This window comes from Camelus dromedarius, chromosome 15 (genome assembly GCF_036321535.1).
Source record: "Camelus dromedarius isolate mCamDro1 chromosome 15, mCamDro1.pat, whole genome shotgun sequence".
Taxonomy (NCBI): Eukaryota; Metazoa; Chordata; class Mammalia; order Artiodactyla; family Camelidae; genus Camelus; species Camelus dromedarius.
The window spans coordinates 16,043,166-16,064,052 of NC_087450.1; the positions used below are offsets into that span (position 1 = coordinate 16,043,166).

Consider the following 20,887-nt stretch of genomic DNA (forward strand, 5'->3'; position numbering starts at 1 on the left):
AACCAGAGCTACCATATGATCCAGACATCCCGCTCCTGGGTACATAGCAGGAAAAAAACAAGAACTCTAATTCAAAAAGATACAGGCACCCCAGTGTTCAAAGCAGCGCTATGTACAATTGCCAAGACATTGAAGCAACCCAAGTACCCATCAACAGACGATTTGCTTAATACATATATGTTGGCTTAATATATATACATACAATGTACAATGAAATACCACTCAGCCATAAAAAGAATGAAATTTGGCCATTTGCAGTAACATAGATGGACCTAGAAAGTATTATGCTTAGTGAAATAAGTCAGACAGAGAATGACAAATACTATACATCACTTACATATGGAATCTAAAACATAATACACATGAATCTATGTACCAAACAGAACCAAACTCACACTCACAGAAAACAAATCTATGGTTACCAAAGGTGGGGGGACAAATTAGGAGTATGGGACTAACAGATACAAACTACTGTACATAAAATAGATAAGCAACAAGGGTTTACTGTACAGCACAGGGAATTATACCCACTATCTTGTAATAACCTATAATGGAATCTAATCTGCAAAAAAAAAAAAAATTTAACTTGAAGGCCAATTGGGGGCTTTTGTTGTTGTTGTTAAGACTGAGTTTGGGTGATCTTTTATATCTCTTTTATTCAAAGAGCTTTTAGTATATTCTACCGAAGTTGAGCCTAACAATTACTTGGCCAGGTTGGAAGGACAGAGAACACTGTCTTAATTCTATAGGAGAAAAAGCATAACTCCGAGCTGACACATGGCAGGATATGTGGCTCTGAGGCCTGGAGCCCAGGCCTCCTACTTCTCAATCTGGTTCCTTTCTGGCTCTCCAGAAGCTCAAGGTGTACCGCTTAATGATGAAATAGAGAGCTGTAGCCACATCTTTCAGAAAGCCGCGGTGAGTTTGCGGCCCCAGCCTGTTTTACTGCGTGAATGTGCACTGCGCTCTACACGAAGGGTGAAACCAAAAACTCAGACTAAAACCACGTAAAGCCGAACATCTTTCAAGTTGTCTGTCATCATTTCTAAGAAAACTTTCATAAGTAATCTAACTTCTGTAAGTAATCTAAAGCGAAAAAGCCTTAATTAGTGGCATTTGGCCCTTCCTAAACAGGCTCTGGGAAAGAGCTATTCTCACCGAACAACTGGGTAGTTGGTTTCCTTTGAAATAACTAGATATAGTTTTATTTAATGCAAGTCTCACTTTGCCATGTCATGAGGTTGCTAATAACATATACAAGGAACCTAACTGTGCCCCCTCCTAAGTCACCTCCTAGGAGAGCTTAGGTCTACGTGGAGAGTCTTCAAACTGTGCAGGCCAGGGCAGTTGGTCATTAAGTCCATTTCTGCTTCAGTGATGTGGCGACACATCGACAAATGGCAAATCTAAAGGAAACCATTTTAAGAGTTACTGGTTCCAAGAGGTACAGGCCGGGGTCCCGACTAGGTTGGAGACCTGAAGCTCACGTCCCGGAACCCAGACTGCCTGTCTGACCTTGATCAAAGCCCTTCAATGTTCGGAGCCTCACTTTCCATCAGTGGCAGTGAGGATGGCAAAACGGGGGGGGGAGCCACGCAAGACAACACACATCACATTGCTTGGCGGAGTGTCTGGCCTGGAGGTAGAGCTTAGTAAATAGTGGCTGAATCCGAGATGACTCACAAGGTTGGGCCAATCTAAGTTAACATACTATATACATTTTTCACCCCCCTCAATTTGTAGGGAAAATCTGACTAAGTAATTCTTATAATTTTTTTTCTAGTGTTTAAATTAGGTTTCAGTGTTTTCTTGCAATTAATTCCCTTTATATGGACAATCACTTCCAGGATATCTAAAGACAAGGTCAAGGTCACCTTCAAAGGCAGTCACACAGGGGGCCCCACACAGAAGGGCCCCACATCTGGTTTCATTGGCTGATGTTGCCATCTTGAAAGTCTTCATAATTTTTTTTTAGAAGCCCTGCATTTTCCATCCACACAGTTATGTGGTGCCCATATGCATTCTCCACAAATCAGAGAGCTGGCCCCGCCAAGGGCAAAGGAGGTTACGTTTTCCCTAGCAGATGTTTTATACTCAGCTACAACCCCACCCACCATCTTGAATTTATCTGCGCTTTCCAGAAGTAGATAAATAATTACTATGTTCGGGCTAAAAGAGAGTAAAAGAGACAACACTAAAAAAGCAAGTTGTGAGAGGCGACGTGCTCAGAGCTCAGACAGATGAGGAAGGACACTTAAATGAGCCTCTGGTGGCCTGCAAGGGTTCACACACTCCTGTAAGTGCCTAAATCACCCTCGGGGATAGACCGAGGCCCCGAGAAAATATTCCATATTTTAAAGTCTATGGGGGAAAAAAATCAATAATTCGGAACCATCAAGGTGTGAGGCTCATCCTGATTCCTGGGACTTGAGGATGTAGAAAGCCTTTGTCTTTTGGTGGCTGGGACTCAGAAGTGGCAGCTCGCCCACCTTCCTTGGCAGGGCAGGGGCGCCACATTTGGCAGAAAAGTGTGCTCTCGAGAAAAGGGAGCAGAGAATCTTTTGGCCTGGGAGCCAGCTCGGATAGACCAAGAGTGAGAACTCGCCCTTACATGCCAACCAAATGCCACTGTAATTAAAAACAAACCTTTGGAAATAAAGTCTCTGGAAAGTATTTCAATTCCAACACATTCACATTCTGAGCTCATCGATAATTAATTAATTCATTTGGTCACAGGATTTTGGAGGGCGGAATGCTGCCATTTTTTTTCTAACCCTTCTTAAACAGAATTCTACTTTTCATCTAAGGAGGTCCAAATAAATATATAAATAAGCAAACTAAAGAGAAAAATGTATGTAATAAGGCATGAAGTTTCAGAAACCTCTAGCGTATTGGGACCTGCACCTTATGGCAAACCTTCTAAAATGGCAGCCCTGATTTTTAAAAACGCAAAATTCTATCATTTCGATGATGCCACATGATGAACTCGACTATTATATGCATATATTTTGTTTAATGGCTTCATTTATTTTAATAACAAAGGGAAACTAGATTTTACAGATGAAAGCTTTTTTTTCATGGCTCCAGTGCAGCTGGGATTTAAAAAATCTGTGATGTTAACCAGTATGTGATAATGGCTGCTCTCAGGAGCCCTATTTTATACCATTTCGTGCAGTGAAAACCTACACAGAGTAGCCACCACCAGATACCGCCCCCAGAGTACCCCGATTTTAAGAGGGCACAATGGGGGTGAGTGCCAGAGGTCTTGCGATTAGCTCCGTGTTTCTTTTCTCTGAATGGTTACAAGGGCAGTGAGGTGTCTGCTGTGGAATGACTGGAGCAATGGGATTAACTCACTACAGATCTATACTAAGTGAGGCAGGAAAGGGCTGTTCATGTGATTTCAGGGGTAAGAAAATAATTGCATAAACCTCTTTCCCTCTGTTCAGAAATTTGCCCACAGGGTTTGAGATTTTGTTGAGAATCAGAAAAATAAATCACAGTCAGTAACTTCAGTTTAATTCTTGTCTGATTTCTTCATTAGACTGAAGATCTACGGTGAATCAGGAAACCAGGAAGTCATGGAAATCAATTCCCATGGGAACAAAAGACACGCCATCTCAGAGCATCCCCGCCAGCCACTAAACCTTGCCCATTTATTCAGAACGTCTAGCTAGTTTCAGGGAAGGAAGGAAGGAAGGAGGGAAAGCAGGAAGGAAGGAAAGAGACATTTGGCCCACTAAAAATTCTGATGAGATGACACTAACTGAAGGTCTGAAGTGATGTTTTCCACTAAGAGCCATACCTCAAAACTCTAGAACACAACAGATGCAACCTGCCAGCCACATACACACACACACACACACACACACACACACACAAGATATGGAATGATTTTACTGACACTCTCTTGGCCCAAGATGGCAGCTGGTGATTAATGGTTGCGTCATCCTTGGCCCTGCTGCAGTCAGGCCTGGGGTCTGATCCTGACACACAGAGGCTTCGTCCGCAGCCAAATCAGCAAATGTAAGCACATAGGCCCTGTCAGGTTGACATATCATTCCTTCGACAATGTCAGCGAGTATTAATGTTCAATTATCTGTCCTAGAAATGACCCACGCCTTTCTGCATTGTGTAACTGTGCACATGGCGCTCTGGTAACCCCAGAGACGAGGGCAGAAATGCCCGCAGTAAACCAGCTACTGGGAGCTGGCTTTCCAACATTGTCATGACATTGCCTTGCAGTACTGAATAGTGGACTTATTTTTACTTCTTTTTCTAAAACATGTTTGAAAGACCAATGAGCTATCCATCCATCCATCCATCCACCCGCCCATCCTCCCATCCATCCACCCACCCACCCACCCATCCACCCATCCACCCGCCCATCCTTCCATCCATCCACCCATCCATCCATCCATCCATCTATCCATCTTCCTTTTAGTATGTCTGCCTGCCAAGAGTCCTTTCCATTTAAACAGCAACACTCCACATGAGTCATCCGTGGCTCGCCAATCATTCTGAGCCAACTGCTCTTTATATGTGACAATGAGCCATTCATTATATGCGGGGTGCCCTTCTACTTCACGAAGCCAGGTGTATATCATTTACCATCAATCCACAATGACAATAGCAGACTCTTCTGAAGAGGCGTCAAGATCACTTCAACTTCAACTCGGGAACATCAAGGAATCTGTTCAAGCCAGCCCCCACCCCTCCCACTATTAAAAACGAGGTCTCTGGCAGAGGAACGATTTAACAAGCACACCTGAGATCGTTTTACTTGTTCACCTTTACAGTTGCTCAAGTATTTTAAAAATACCGTGTTGATTTGTTGTCGTCGAATTAAAAATCCCCCTTTTCTCATATCATGGTAAGAAAAAAATTTTATCTTAGCAGACAGCTGCATTTGCATGGCTTTTGTTGAACTCACGTTCAAAGGTTATCAATAACAAGTTTGCAAACTTCTCATTCAACCAGCCCGGAGAGATAATGTACAGTAATTGCATGATAACTTCCTCCAAAACTGAGATAAAACCTTTAATGCAATCTCAAGTTCACCAACCTATACGTGGCAGTAAGAACTTAAGTAGTTCAGACTGCAGCCCAATGGATTTTCCCCACGATACTAATTTTTAAGGAATAGAAAAATGCAATTATTTTTCCTGTGGAAAACCACTAAAAATGTATTATTTTGCCCTAATTTTCACACATGAAAAGCAGGTTGATTATGAAATGTACCTGTTAAAAGTCTAGCCAGTCATTGGTCACAGTGTCTACTGCTATTTCTACACGTGTCCTCAACTGTACTGTGAAGTTCTTTTTTTTCTTTTTCTTTTACTCTTTTTTTTTTTTTTTGTCTGTCTACTGTGTTCCCAACAGCAATTTTTTGTCCCCAGATGACTTCCATTCTCCTCCAGCTCCCAAGCCTACTCCTTGGACACTTAGCAGGTGTTTTGCCTCCTGTTCTGCTAAGAGGTCTGGGAGGAGACTAGCACCCAAGACCCCCGTCTTGTCTACTTCTCAGTCTCTATGCCTTCATCTTTCTCTCCTGGTTCTCACTTACAGCCAAGCGCTAGCTGTGAGATGCCATCCCAGCACTCTCCACACTCAACCCCTCCACTGCCCACGGGTGCTTGATCCTGGCTCCATTCATCAGTCCCTTCCTGCGTTTCCCTTCAAAGGTTCCTTCTCAATTGCCTGAGTCAATGATCAGGCTGTGCACTAACAAATAGTAGCTCATGATTCTACATGTAAACATGCAAATCTTCCTTCTCCTAAGCATTAAAAAAGAAAAGAGAAACCTTTCCTTCTTTTCGCCACTTCCTCAAGCTCCTGCCCAAATTGTGGCTCTTGGTATATTTCCTCGAGCAATTGCAAAAGGGCCTACCTCTGCTGCCTTTACAGCAGTGTCATCCGTATGCCCCAGAATACAACTTCTTTCTCCTCCAGAGGCCTGAAACAGGTCTTTCCAAGGTCACTGAGGATCTCTGGATCTCTATACCAGGACCTTTTCCAGTCTTTTTACTTTTATAAAAGTCTCAGGGTCTGGTCACCTCTGTCCTGAAACTTTGCTCATTCATTTGGTCAATGAATATCATCAAGCATCGATTTCATGGTTCTGAAAAGCTAGAGATGAAAGCTTGTCATCTTATTTAGGAGCTAGGCAGCTTGTAAATAAACAGTCACCATGATAAGGACTCTCATCAGATGGCCATCAAGGTACTATTGGTCTGGAGCGAGGGGCCATTTCCTCTCTCCTGGGGAACAACTTCCCCAAGCGGTGACAGATGAGATGTCAAGGATGCAGAAAAAAGTGTGAAGTGGAGAAGGGGTCATGGAGGTTCCAGGCGAGGGAACCGCAGGTGCAGGGGAGTGGTTATGAACACAGGCATCAGAGTCAGATGGGCTTGGGTTCAAATCCAGTCCCTGCTTCTTACTGTGTGACCTTGGGCAAGTTTAATCTCTCCGCATCTTGGTTTTCTTCACGGTAAAATAGACTAGCAGGACCTTCCTGAGAGAGTCCTGGTGGGAATTCAGTGAGACAGAGCATGAAAGTACTCAGCAATGGCCTCCCAAGGTGGGGGCGGAGTGGGGGCATCCTGCCCCCACTGGAGGAACACTTTTGGCCCTGACACTATTTAGAATTGCCAGTGCATGGTGATACTTATAAACAGACTGATGGCATTTTATCATTATTTGGAAACTCCGCACACACACTGCATGGGGGACCCACCCTGGCGCATCACTGGCCCTCAGCGCAGTGTATGGGGGACACGTGCCTGCTACAAATGTTCCTATGTACGAGGTGCCAGGTTTACCTCCAATGTGTCTCCCACCCATCCATTTCTTTCTGCTCTTACAACCACAACTCTCTCACCTGAATTGTCTCCTAACTGTCTTCCTCACCCCGGTTTGTTCTGCAAACAGCACCACCGACTACATTCATGCCCTTTTCAAAGAGCATAGAAAGCTCTGAGATGTGCTTGGTGCCTTGCGCACAGGAGGCACTTCAAATGCACTTGAACTCACTTGGAAAAAACTTTAATGCCCCAATTTATATTGTTATTCCAAGAGAAGGGTAGATGCAGCCTAAAGTTTCGCCATCACTTGTGATGGGGAAATAATCACAAGCACGTTGGAAAGTTGCTTTTTCCTGCTAGATAGTGGAGTGAGTTCATCCCGTCATGGAAAACATTCCAGCCTCCTCTCTGCACAAACCAACCAGCTTTAGGTATCCTTAGATGAGAGCCCAGCATTCATCCCGCTGCAGGTAGACTCCCCTCCCTGGACCCCTCCTACACCTACTTGCTGCAGTGCAGGGGTCAAGGCCACGGACAGCTTGAGGGACAGCATGGCCCCCAAGCAGGAACCCACGGCTCTCGGATGGTGCCACAGAGCCCGCGGATCGCTCTTGAGGAAGTGTAGCAAAGGCGTGGCTCTGATGCCGTCAGGTGGACTTCTGCCCCCACTCTCACCAGGTCTAGTCTCTGTGTATGCCAGAGAGGGTTTCAAGAGCAAAAACAAACCATAATTTTAAGTCTCAACGTCTGGAAGTAGTGAGATCCAGCAGGTTGAAAAATCAAGGCTCTGAATGTTTTTTCCCCAGTCTCTATTTTATTACACACTAAGTTCTCTGGTAGGTCTTCAGACTTTCCTCGCCCACTTCCTTCTGTAAACTGTCCCATCTGTAAAATGGGGGTGCAACGACTCCTTGTCGGATCACATGCAGACTAAGTACTTAATAATTACTAATCTCTTAAAATCAAATAGGACACTTGCTTATAGCTGGATTTTTCAAAATTCCAACAGTCACTGTTTCATGCATGCATATTTGGACTTTTTTCCCTGGAAATTCACCCCACCATTTATTCAGTCACTCTCTTGAACACTGAGATGATGAATGTTGCTGTGTGCTCACAGTTTCTGGGCCACTATGAACACTTTCAGGGAGTGAGTCCAGGGCACCTACCATCTTGGTAACTGACGGTGTTTCCACTTGCAGGTGTGGGCCCGCGACACACAGGGCTCACCGGGGGAAGTGAACGAATAGACTTGACTGCATCTCTCACCCATCGCTCCTGATACGCGTAAACTCCCGACTGCCAAGTGTACCTCAAAGTCATTAAAGGGGGATGGCAATATATATTTCTGACCACGGTTCAGGTGGTGCCTTTACTTTATTTTCACATTAGCAAATGAAAGCACTTGGTTTGTCGCTACAATTCTTTGGGAAAATCTGGTCTTCCCTAAATTCACAAGGAATTAGAAATGCCGGCCCCCAAACAAAGGCTGGTCCACGAGGCCCTTAAGTGTATGCCTCGCTTTCCTAATTTTGATTTCTAGGGCCCGTGACTCTCCTAGGAGGGAGCACGCAGGGGCACACACATACTGTATTTCAAATGGAGATTTTATGTAAGCTTATTTTTATAGTGATTCCGAGAGTAGCTGCTCTGCTTTTTATCTATGCAAACTGGAAATAAAGTAGGCACCCTGCCAGCTCTCTGACAGCAGGCCAGGCCCGGGCTGCCATGGGTGACTCGCACAATGACATCTGAGGGGTCCAGAAAAGAACCCTGACTAATGGCTTTTGGATTCCTCATGACCTTTGATCCTCAGTGACTTAGACCAAAATAAATGACCTAATTTCAAGAAACTACATCCAGCAATGTGAACTCTAATGAGTGAGTGAATTTACCCGCTAAGCAGTGATGAATAGGTATGTGCTATTTATAATAATTCCTTAGATCTCAGCCCAACTAGAGAGAGAATGCTTTTCAGATGCTCACTTTTTAAAACAAATTCATCCTCCAGGATGCTGTGAAATTTGTGAGTGCCCATGGCAGACCGAAGACACCAGGCAGCGGAAACACAAAAGGATTTCCTGGAGCAGACTGAAGTTGGCAAGTAGTGCTAGGGACGAAAGCATTTCTCCCTCAGATCTATGTATTGCTTCTGTACTGAGTGAGTCTGTGACCTCCGTACTGACAGAGGCTCCCCGATCCTGGGGGCCGGAGTGGGAACTTGGGACTAGTACAAACACTGCACACGCTGCCCTGTCCCCATGATAACTTCCACTGCTGTGTACTGAGCACTGAAGCTAGACGGCGGTGAAGGGCAAGACTCTGTCTCACTCCACCTTCAGAACTACCTTTCACCCATCCGAGCCCAAGAGCACCGTCAGTAAGTCCCACAAAGAAAAAGTCTGGATATCTGCAGAGTCCTTGATCTATCAGAAGCTCTCTGGGTATTTGAGAGACCCAGTGAAAACTCTGATATTCATTTAGGGTAGTTTCACTGCCCTAAATGATACTATCATGGTGGATACGTGCCATTTATTTAGCCAGACCCATAGACTGTCCAACACGGAGAGTGAACCCTAATGTCAACATGGACTTTGGGCAATAAGCATGTGTCCGTGTAGTAAACCATCCCTTCCCCTCAGTTTAGCCATGAATCTAAAGCGGCTCTAAAACATAAAGTCTATCTTTTAAAACCTCTCTGATATTTTAAAGAAAGGTCTCATACACTGAAAAGGATAGGCAAGTTGGTGGAGGCAAAACAAAACACCTTCGGTCCAATAGACGTGATAAAAATGATGGGTTAAGTTTCAAAACCAGAGGGGGAAAAAAAAATCAAAGTATCAAAAATCAAAGACAGAGAAAAACAATCATCTCTCCATTTAAAATCTGTCATCTTGCTTGTGCTCCTTAAACCTGGCGATGCAAAGTGTGGTCTGCGGACCACCTGCACCAGCGTCACCGGGGAGCTGGTTCAAAATGCAGACTCTCAGGCCCCACCTCTCTGGGGATCTCCATCGAAATGAAGATTCCCAGAGTACGTGAATGCTCACAAAATGTAAGATGCGTGGCTTCGAAGAAGCAAAAGAATCTTAAACTCTGCAGTAATTTTCATTTCCAAGGGTTTTAGATGGGACTTTCACTTTTTTCTGAAGTTACGCTTTACCGTGAAACCCCCGAAACGTGCGCGCTGCTAAACCTCTTGCTACAGCTTCCCAGGAACGCGGTGAATATTCACGTTATGTTGTACGCCAGTTAACAGGAAAACAGCCCCAATTTGGAACCCAAATAATCTTTCTGCTTCTCTCCATCATACCAACCTAGCAATATTTCCAAGGATTTGGTTTACCACGATATCACCTCTACATACTGATTTTCGAAACCCCGGGGGGGACCCATGTCTGCTTTGTCGTGGGCAAAGAAGGAAGTTGAGGAATGAGTCTCTCAGTTAACTCAGCCTAAGAAAGTAAACAGGACACATCAAGCCCGCCCAACTCTCTTTCTCTATAACAAAAGGCACCTTCTCCCCAAATTACCAGCATAGTGAGTTCAACCCGCCATTTTACTTTGGTTTGAAAGCCAGCTTTGGTCCCTGAAGCCAGTACTTAAGTACATTTTGAGAACTTGGCTTCTTTTCTTGTCTCCCTGGCTCTGGTAGTCAACCATCCAACACAGTGAGCGTAGATACATCATTTCTCTGGAAATTGGTAATGGGAACAACAGATGGGGAAATGAACGCTCTGTGGAGCTACCAAAAGGCTGGCCTTCTCATTCTCATTAGGGGTGAATACCTACCACTTGGAGCATCAGGACAGCCCTAACATTCCACACGCGATGACAGTCAAGCTCTGTGACATGTGAGTACCAATGTGACATACAGCATCTGGAGCCCTGGAGAATAACTGAATGCTAACGCCACATTTGAATGGAATTTTACAGATCTTTCCAAAGCCTCTGAGCATCTACTCCTTAACTAACTCTAATTTGGTTTCCACGTAGAGTGTATTCACTTCACGATACACGGAAACTCAAGATACATCATCCTTACCTTCCAACTACAGCCGTATGAAGATGTTTCTGCGTGGGAACATTCAAAACTGATTTATGGTGCCGTTGCAACAACTAAGCAACTAATCTTCCAGTATAAATGCATCACATAAGAACAACCTCACCGAAACAGATAAATTCCATATCTACTTAAAAATATTATTGTCTGTAATGTAATACACCAGCATGTCTCAAAGCCTCTAACCTTGCATGCAGAAGCAGTTCTTCAGGCATTAATACTTAAATGGGTCATAGACACCACATCTGTCATTCTGTCCTGAAGTCTATGAGGCAAAACCAAGACTATGCTGGCCTATTGATTTTTCTAGCGTTTGCTTTAATTTACTTAACCATTGAGAAATCCATCAGTACATAAAGGGCAACTGTCCATTACCGCCTCGTTTGCAGACATTCCTTCCCCTCGTTTTTGGTAAATATTTCCCTTAAATTGCTATGTGTTTACAGTGTAAAACCGAATTAGGAAAGTGTTCACACCTGTTTCTGTTCAGTAACGGCTGCACCGAGGTGTATGTAACGTGCTTAAAGATAGAATAAATATCTAGACATTATTACATCTGTGTGCAAAGGGTGGTAAATTAAATCCTAATTACATTAACAGGGATTCTGCCTCCCAGCTTAAATTTTACATGAGCACTTTGCAAAAACCCAAAAGCTCTGCTGTGGTTTCTTTATGAGCTGGTGATTACAGCTACTTCCTATGCGGTCACTAAATATTCTGTTTACAAATAAATGAAGAAGCTTTGAGCCAACTTGCCAGGGTAATAATCTATTTTTCCCCTCCCCCTCCCTCTTCCCAACAAACCCTTGCCACATACGCACAGCAACAATCAGAAGCCCTGGCTTCATCTAATTACTCCATCACATAATTTCACAAATTGCCTTGTCACTGGGGAGCCAAGTGCAAAACACGCTCACAGTGGGATTTCAGGCAGCAGCTTTCATTTACTACTCACTCCTTGTTAAATTAAACACGAAAACACCAGTTGTGTGAAAGAAGTCAAAAAGAATGCCCGCCAATGAGCCAGACACGTATATCTCCTATTTACCATCGCGCCAAATACGTCGTTGGCCACGGGCATCGCGGACAGGAGGATCCCCTTGGCTGGCACATGCCCATTGCGACGGAGCTGCTACAGTAGACCACAGACAAAAGGCCAAGAGCAAATGGGCTTCGCCAGAAAATCAGCTTCATCATCTATCAACAGGAAGCGTGGGCACATGGTCAAAAATGTCCCTCTACTCAAGTCCCTCTATTCTTGACTCTGTCTGCTCTCTGAGATGCCTGGCCATGCTCCTCTCGTGACAACATGTATCTGTAGCAGATGAATGATGTTAGGCCCTTTGAAGGTGTAAATGGGGTGCCACATTTCCATTCTGGCTAGAAAGAAGGAACTAGATTCCACTAATCTTTCAAAGTTCTCCAACAGAAAGATCATCAATTGAGTTCGTACAGTATTAGATGTTTTCCTTTTAAGTATTAACGCCTTGCATGTTTCTGAAACACATCAAGATAAATGCTCACCCATCTCACCACGGATGAGGGTGGGAGGGAAAAAAAGTGTACGGTGGGTGACATTACTAGAGGGAGTGCACCTGGGGTTACACCCCTGGAAGTTGACATTTTTATGTCAACAACTAAACGCAGCCACTGGTAATTAAAGGTATTTCTTCGCAGCTCCCGAGCCAGCAGGGTCAGGTACCGTTTTACATCACAAACCAGTCCTTTATGCGTGTGGATTTGCCAGCATTATCTGCACAGGGAGAAGGAGACATTAGCAGCAGCTGTCTCTCTGCTTTTACACTGAAAATTCTATTCATACAGACAGGTGGAGTAATTTAAAAGCCAATGTGGTACAATTTCCATGTGACTAATGTCACTGCCTCCTAAAATGCCACCATTACCACTGTTTATGGAAACATTACTAAAATTACATTTTATTCATAAGAATTTTAGGATTCTGGTTATTGCTAGCTTGAAAATGATCAGACCTCAGTGTCATACCCCAGAGCGGTGGCTTAATTCTCCAGGGTTTAGCAGCCTTCTTTGCTGAGAAATGACAGTTGGACCGTAGTTTCAAGAGTAATCGGGGAGGCATAAGCAGCTCCCTCTATCTCCATAAAGCAAATTAAAGACATAGCTCTTTGGCGTCCTGAACATGTGACAGGCAAAACATCTTCAAGGAGCTAAATTCTGTGTTAGAAGGTTTAGTTAGGATTTGCATGAGGCAAGATTCCTCACCCCCAAATCACGGTGGCGCATCGTTAGTGATAGACAGGGGTAGAGATCCACGTACTTCCGTAAGGGAGGAGGGGCAGTTAATGTGTAAAATCTGAAATTCTAACAATGAACAAATGATTGCAGTCGCGCAAAATATCAACAGCTGCAGCGATGCCTTTTTTTATGGGCAGATACGTCTGGAAAAAGGACCATCCTTGACCCTCTGTGGCCGATAACCATCAGGTTGCATGCTGGAGTTCTAAGCCAGACCCTCTGGCTCATATTTTTATTTCAAAAACACTAATTAGTTAGGTCATGAAATGAGATTATAATTATTATCTTTGAACTCCCACCATGCGATTTTATTTGTTCTGTGTTTCAGAGGTAACCTGGTAGAAAGCACATGGAAATTCAAGTCAGGAGATCCCGGTTTCAACTCAGCCAGTGCCTAGCTTTTGACCTTGAGAAAAATCATTAACTCCTATAACCTTCACTTTTTGTCATCCTGCCTACCTTACAAGACTGCCTTAAGAATCCAGTGGAGATGAAAATACTAAACTACACAGCCCCAGAGAGACATGTATTATAATTTTATTTAGCCTTCTGATCAATTTTTTTTTCCTTCGGCTGTTAACAGGACAAAATGATCCAATGTCAAAAGAGCCAAGTAATTAATAGATCATTTTTTTAAGTAACATTCTGTTGGCAGGAGATAATTTCATTTCTTTTTAAAAATGAAATCAAGTCATTTTCTTGGAGTTCCTAGCCCCATGAAGTTTGGAAACTGACTTCTCATTAAATAATAGATGGGAATGGATCCTAAGCTTCAATAAACTGCAAGAGGAGTTATCTCCACTCACAGATGTTTCTTAGGATGAGAGTTCCTATTAACAGACTACACCTCCTGGCCTCTGGACGTCCCAAAAACTTCTTAGAACCTCAATCCTCAGGGGTCATTTGTGTCATGGGAGAGCCCATGGGCTCTGCAGGGATGCTAGCGACAAAGTTAACGTGAAAACAGGTAAAAAGTGACGGTAGAATATTAAGAACTGAAAAGCAAAGACATCCAAAAAATTGATATATATAATATATAATCAATATATCAATATATAAATATATATAATGTAGATATTTATATATATGTCAATATATATAAATTTGCATATATTGTCCCTTTTTTTTTTTCTGAAAGGATCATCCCTAGAGGACATTCAAATGTAAGCATTTAGTTAAGTCAAAGCAAAGCTCTCCTTCAGAATGTTGTGCATAATCTACTGTAAAACCAAGTATCTTGTGTCTCATTTAAGTCTCAGCCAACTTAGGATGTTTGCATTTACAACATCAAGTTACTGGAGGCCTTTTGTTTTCTTTCAAGTTATCTTTTCTTCCTAGTGTTTAGAGATAGAGCAATACTTCCTGTGCTGGGAGCCACGCTCCCTGGGCTGTAAGTGCTGAGGGAAGGCATTCTGCAATGGCAAGAGGAAACAAAAACGAAAAGGTCTTCAACGTGTTAGAAAATTGCCTGGCATAACCCTTTCAGTTCTTCCTTGGCTGTCAGAGGCTCTCCACGGGCCCACCAAGAAACAGGAGTTTTATCTGAGTGTCTGAGGGCTCTCTCCTGCTCCCGACACACTGGGGTGAGGGTCCAGCGTATGGAGGAAAGCCACCTCTCCTGGGCTCAGGACTCACAAAGGGAGGGACGAGCAGTATTGAAATACCAGCATCCTTGTCAGGTGCAGTCATTTTGCTGTGAACCCCCACAATCAACAATCACTATCATTACTACCTTGGAGCCTTAATAAAATGATTTCTGCTGCCTCATGGCGTTCGGCATACCTCAGGTAGGCAGGGGCCATAACCAAGAGGGTCTGGAGACCACTGCAATGGGGACTCCACTATTTGGTTATCCTCCGGCATTGGCTTCCATCAGCAAAAAGAGACAAACCAGAGTCCTGAGCAGAGCTATTTAGGGGATTTGAATAAGTAAAATAGATCAGTTTTCGCCACCAGGATTGGTGTGGATGGCAGGGATTCAGAGAGATTTGTCCTACAGAAAAATGCCCAAGCACATGCGGACCTATATGCACACACAGTCATAATCGCACTTCCATTATAAAGGCTGATGTGATGGGGATGTTTCCAGTTAAGTCAAACAAAGTATCCAAAATCCCATGATACATAGATTTACTTCTCCTGGCAAAACAGCCAACCAACTAACCAAACCAAACCTAACCAAATCAAAATACTGGAATCCTTTCTAACGCAAAACCATCATTTCTTCTTTCCATCACACTTTTCATTCTTTAAAACAAAGTACCTTCACTAGGAATCTTAAACACCGAGGAAGTGAAAAAACGAAGGACATAAAATCCCTAAGGGTTGGACTCAGTTTAAAAACTACACTCACACATATCTAAGTGATGTTCCAATTTCAATCTGAAAGATAAACTGAGCAGGAGCAGTTTCATATTCATTATAAGAGTTTGGTATTTTATCTTCAAAAATACATCGTCACTAAGAGAAACCAGAAGACGACACGATATTGACACATGCTTTGAAGTCAAAACAGCTGGCTAGTGTTCCAGTGGTTCTGTATATCAGCAACCAACAATTTAATAAATTGGGCTTCTGTCACCTCTGTTTGGAACCCAATCCTTTATTCAATTAACCTGAATTAAGAGTATATCAGAACACCAAACTACAGACTATTTTTAACTTTGCCTTGGAAACAAAAGGAAAATTTTAGAATCATCTGACGAATTGCCAGCCAGACTCTACAAAAAGTCCCTTATAGAAGGCACCGATCATCAACAAAATGAACACGCCATTTGACTGAGCACAAAAACCTCCATCACACCCTGAAAAATAACAGAGCCCCTGTCAGAGGTCCTCTGTTTAGGGGTCCCAGGTACCTAGATACATGTTCAATTTTAAAGCTGGACTTTTGTTTTTACTTCTGACTGTTTTCCCCCCATGCCTCCTCATCAGCCCGACGGTAATTACCCCAGGTCAGAGGTGCATAACTCTGACGGGGAAGAAAGGCTGGGGCGAAGGGTAGGAGGTGTGTGCGAGGCTGGGAGGGAGCTCTGCCAGGTCACTAATGGCCTCTGGGGCAACAACTTGGAGAACAGGCTGATGCTTCGCCTTTGATCTTCTAATTCACAATGATCATTAGTATTAACTCCGATTCTTCTGGGTGAAGAATTCCAGCTGTAGCCTTTTCAGTTTACCTGACCTAAGAAAATTCATCACCCATCCCATTAGGATTTCAATAACCAGCTAAGAAAAAGAAAAAGGCAGTTGCCCCAGAATCTAGAAACCACTCGCTTCATTTATTATAACAGAGTTTATTTGTTGGATACTACAGAAGAATTAGGGCATTCCAATATTACCTCCAAGTAATTAAATTCATCTATTTCATTTTTCTCCTGAGACAGAGGATTTCCAACTGGGTAAATTAAAAAAAAAAAAATTCAGGGTCCTAGCCAATCAAAGTTGAAATAATCTGTCTCAGAAGTAGCAGAGATCTTTTAAAATTAAGATGTAGAGATTTGTCCTCCAAGCCTGTGTTAGTTTTGGCAAAGCTGAGCTCTGACCATCATCCTTACTAAAGCCTTTGAAGTTGAATGGTAACCACATGAAAGAAAAAGGTAATAACTATGAAGATATTCTTATGGATACAAGAGCGCTCATTTGTGATACGGCACATAGGCATCTGAAAGGAAAAAGAATATCTCACTTCTTCACGCTCGGTTGTCACGTATCTTAATTTAATAACATATCTGTAGATACCATGTAATGAAGAAGGTATCAAAGTTAGCTGCCATCTCCACAACCACGCTTCCTGGTTCAGGCATATTGACATGGAGGACTAGTCAGGACCAGGGTGAAGGAGGGACTGTCTTTCTCAAACATTTTTTCCTACTCTGACGGACATTACAGGCAAGCGTTTGAGAATATTGTCTTCCTGCCTCACTACCTTCTTAGGACTGATGGCAGCTGAAGGATGCTGACTGGGAAGGCACAATAAAGAATATTCACTGTTAAAACTGGCAAAGAATAGAGGTGAGGGATAGAACGAGAAATAAAAATGGGAGAAGAGGAGCAAATTCCACCTGCTACCTGACTACGTGCCTCCGGGTAGGTCCTTCCAGCTGCCTTTTGACCTTCCACTCACCTAGATCAACAAAGTGGGTTATCTGGATACCAATCAGAAGTACTTTTTCATTGCAACAATAATTCATAATGTTGAGAGAGCAATTCTTCCAGAGTTGCAAGCAGAGATATGACACTAAGATGTCTCCACCAGATCTTGTTACCAAAAGCAAAACCAATGAAACAACATCTGTCTCTTCCAGAGCATTCAATTCCCAATTCAATTCCATTTACTCCCTCCTTAGAGTGGCGGACCCGCAGGGCACTTTTCATCTAATAGTGTTTCTATGGAAACGCCATTCTCAACCTGGAAGATGCTTCAACCCCTCGTTTTGGCTTTATCCACATTTGAGAGGGAAGTGTTATAAATCAGAAATTGAGACATATATTTGGCCACAGCAAAAAAAAAAATATATATATATATGTATATATATATATATATTTTTTTCAGGCTGGAAGTTGAAAGAAGGAAAGAAAGAAAACAAAATCAAATAGCAAAGTGTGTCTGTCTAACTCAGAAACAAAAGCTGTCTGTCTGGTACCCAATGGGATCCTCAAGATCAGTGAAAGGATGGGGAATCCAAGAGAATGTGAATGAAAATCAATTCACCTTCAGGATCACCTCCGGCACCGGTCAATGTCAAGTACCTCACCCTCTTAAATGGTCTCTACACCTGAATCTGCAGGTATGCATTTTAACAACCTCTACTCTCCCTAACTTTTCAGGATTCTTGGGGCACACAGTAGCTCCATGCAGGAAAATAGTCACTGCATATTTTAAATAAGAACCATATTAACTGCTTTTCTATTTAGATTATATTTAAAACTGCAGTATACTAGGGTAGGAAAACAAAAAGGACAGAGACCCTTGATTTTTTACCTTAGACACTGTATTTATTCCTTGTCCTCATTTTTACTAGCCCTTAGGCACATATCTTTGTAACGCTCTGTAGCAAAATAACCAGTAATAATACAAACCACATCTAGCTTAAACATATGACACAGTAGGTTATATTTACAGTTGGAGTAATACCCTTAGGAAGGGGAAAAAAAAACTAAACCTTGATGTTGTATATGCCCCTGAACTGACTGTGACTATATAGTGACTCATACTCAAATATTAAGTACTTTCTAATTGTTCGCAATAATTTGTCTTCAGGCAAATGCAAGCATTTCTATTCACAAATGCTTTTATTTTCTTTCTAATTTTCTCTCATTATCTAAATAACGTCACTCACTCTTTTCAGTTTCAGGGAAATCATTTCTTTTAGGAGATCTTCTCTAGTTATCAAAACTGGCAAAGGTTCCACTAAGTCTAAGCTGGAAATTCACATCCCTGAAATTTCCTTTTACCCTAGAATCACCAGCGTTTAAAGCCCGTTTCCTTTTTCTTTTATTGTTTTCATTATACACAAGTATGTCCAGTTTAGCTTGCTAGAGACCATGAGTCCAAGAATGAAGCTTTAGTTCTCTCGTTGGAGTAGTAAAATGTGTTACTGATTAAATCTACCTGTGGCCAACTACGAAAGGCACATTTTTCTTCTGCAGCTGGGGTGCAAATCCAGAAAGGTTTTTGTTTTTTTGTTTTTTTGTTTTTTTTTTAATTCAGGGCCTATTCTACTCCACCAGCAAACAAATGCTGAAAGCCCTTTCAAAGGCAGATTTTTTTAAACTGCATAAACCCAATGAAAAGATTGACCCATTTATTTGAAAAAGAAAAAAAAAATTGCAATTCGCTTTCCAAAAGGTGTGTGAGGTTTTAGAACATGCCTTTTGGCATCTAAAAGATTCGTTTGTACCATTTGCTAATAAATTGTTACTGCTATTGTTTTAATTAGCCTGAGCTTCATTTGTTCTTTTGTATCTAGCAAGGTTTCAGGAAGGATTTCCTGGATAGGTTGCATTAATCATAAAGCGAGAATATGATAGTCGAAAATTTGTACACAGTGTTCCAAATGAATTGTGCATCCCCAAAGACCTCTCAGCTTGTGAAATAAATCTGCTAAAGAATTAATAGTGAGATACCAGGAGATACTTACATTTGGACAAACAATAATAAAAACTCTTGTTAATAGGTTCTAGGGAAGCTTTCTCACTGGGGGAAGGAAAGAGGGAGAAAAGCTAAAGCTTTCTACTGTAATTGCCCCGATAATAGATAGATTACAAAATACAATGCAAATCTTACTGGTATTTTTAGTTTCTTGTTGTTCTTGTTGTTGTTTTTAAAAAATAATATAGTTCTTGGCAAGGTTCTTCACAAGGTTATGACCTAGAAAACCAGGAAATCTGGTGGATGAATAAAAGAACCTGCTTCTCCCTCCTGATTCTGTCTGAACCAATATTTGATTATATTTTATTCAGGGGTACCTCAGCTTCAAGTGAAGCCAAAACTCCTTTGCAGATGGAGATGGAGGCTAACGAAGTCTATGATTTTTTGTTTTCTGTTAGTATGGAAATAGAAGTAGTTTGGTTGTGACTTCAGGGTCAACCTGATTTTGTCTCCTCCTTCCACTCATCCTTCTGATCAGGTTAGCTGGTCAGCTCTGGTGCTGAAGCATCAGCATGGCTACATCAGCACTTTGGCCCAACTGTCACTTCTTCTCTCCTGCTCACTTTAAATGCTATTTATTTATTTTTCATGCTACGCCCTCTAGACCCTAGTCCTCCCCACCCCGGTTCAGCAGTAATCGATAATCTTCAGCAGCAAACTTGCACAGGGCAGAGCTCAACCTAGTCACATAAAATGCAACAAGTGTCGGGCAAGTAACCGCGCCCTAATCAGATTTTAGGTTAACCAAATAGGATGTCAAAATCAGCCAAACCATCTAAGGCTTCAGCTAACTACCAGCATGAACCAGCCCCTAAAGCTGATTCCCAAACTGTCAGCATCATCGAGGTACGGTTTGGAATCGTGGTGGGAAGAAGGAAAGAGAGAAAACTCTTTTTCTGAGTTACTCCTGCTGCTCTCAGTTTTTCTTTGATTCACAGATCCTGGAAAATCAGCATTAATTTATACCCTTGAGTGTTACTGGAGGCACAGCCTCTGCCGAGAGGAGTAGGACCAGTGGCCTTCAGTGTCACATCAGTGACAATGCAGAAATAACTCTGATACTGAAGAAAAACAAATGACTTGAAGAAAAGCAAACTATGCTAAAAAGAGTAACATGAAAGGTTTGTTCCTGACATTTTTTTTTTTTTAAAAACCCAGATTCTTAACATTCATTCATCTTGAGCTAATCTATGCTATGACCTGTCTGAATTCATCCTCAGTCCCTAACATTGAAAGTCTCCCTGGTGCACAATTTGGCTGATTTTCTTAAAAATGTTATTTGACCCAGAAAATTTCATGTTTGTCTTCTGCCTTAGATGTCATTACACCAGTATGCATTTACAAAAATACCCACCAAAATATTATGATTATAAATATTTTGAACATGAATTCCATTCAGAACAATAACCAAACCAAACAAATCCCTCGGTGGCATAAAGCCCCCAGTCTCCAGTTTCTCGCATTGCCCGGAGAGTCCCTGCAGTGAGAACAGCAATACTCACACAGACAATATAAACTGTTACTCGGCTTGAGAAGTCACCAGGGACTACACAGGAAGAGCGGACTCTATATTGCTGTTTTCCTTTATGGTTCTCA

At 42.3% G+C, this 20,887-nt stretch overlaps 1 protein-coding gene across 3 annotated transcripts in view; it reads right to left on the reverse strand.

Annotated features, from left to right (window-relative positions):
- Nucleotides 1-20,887, reverse strand: part of MEIS1 (Meis homeobox 1) — a 131,706-nt gene that overhangs the window by 36,784 nt on the left and 74,035 nt on the right. The window lies entirely within an intron of this gene.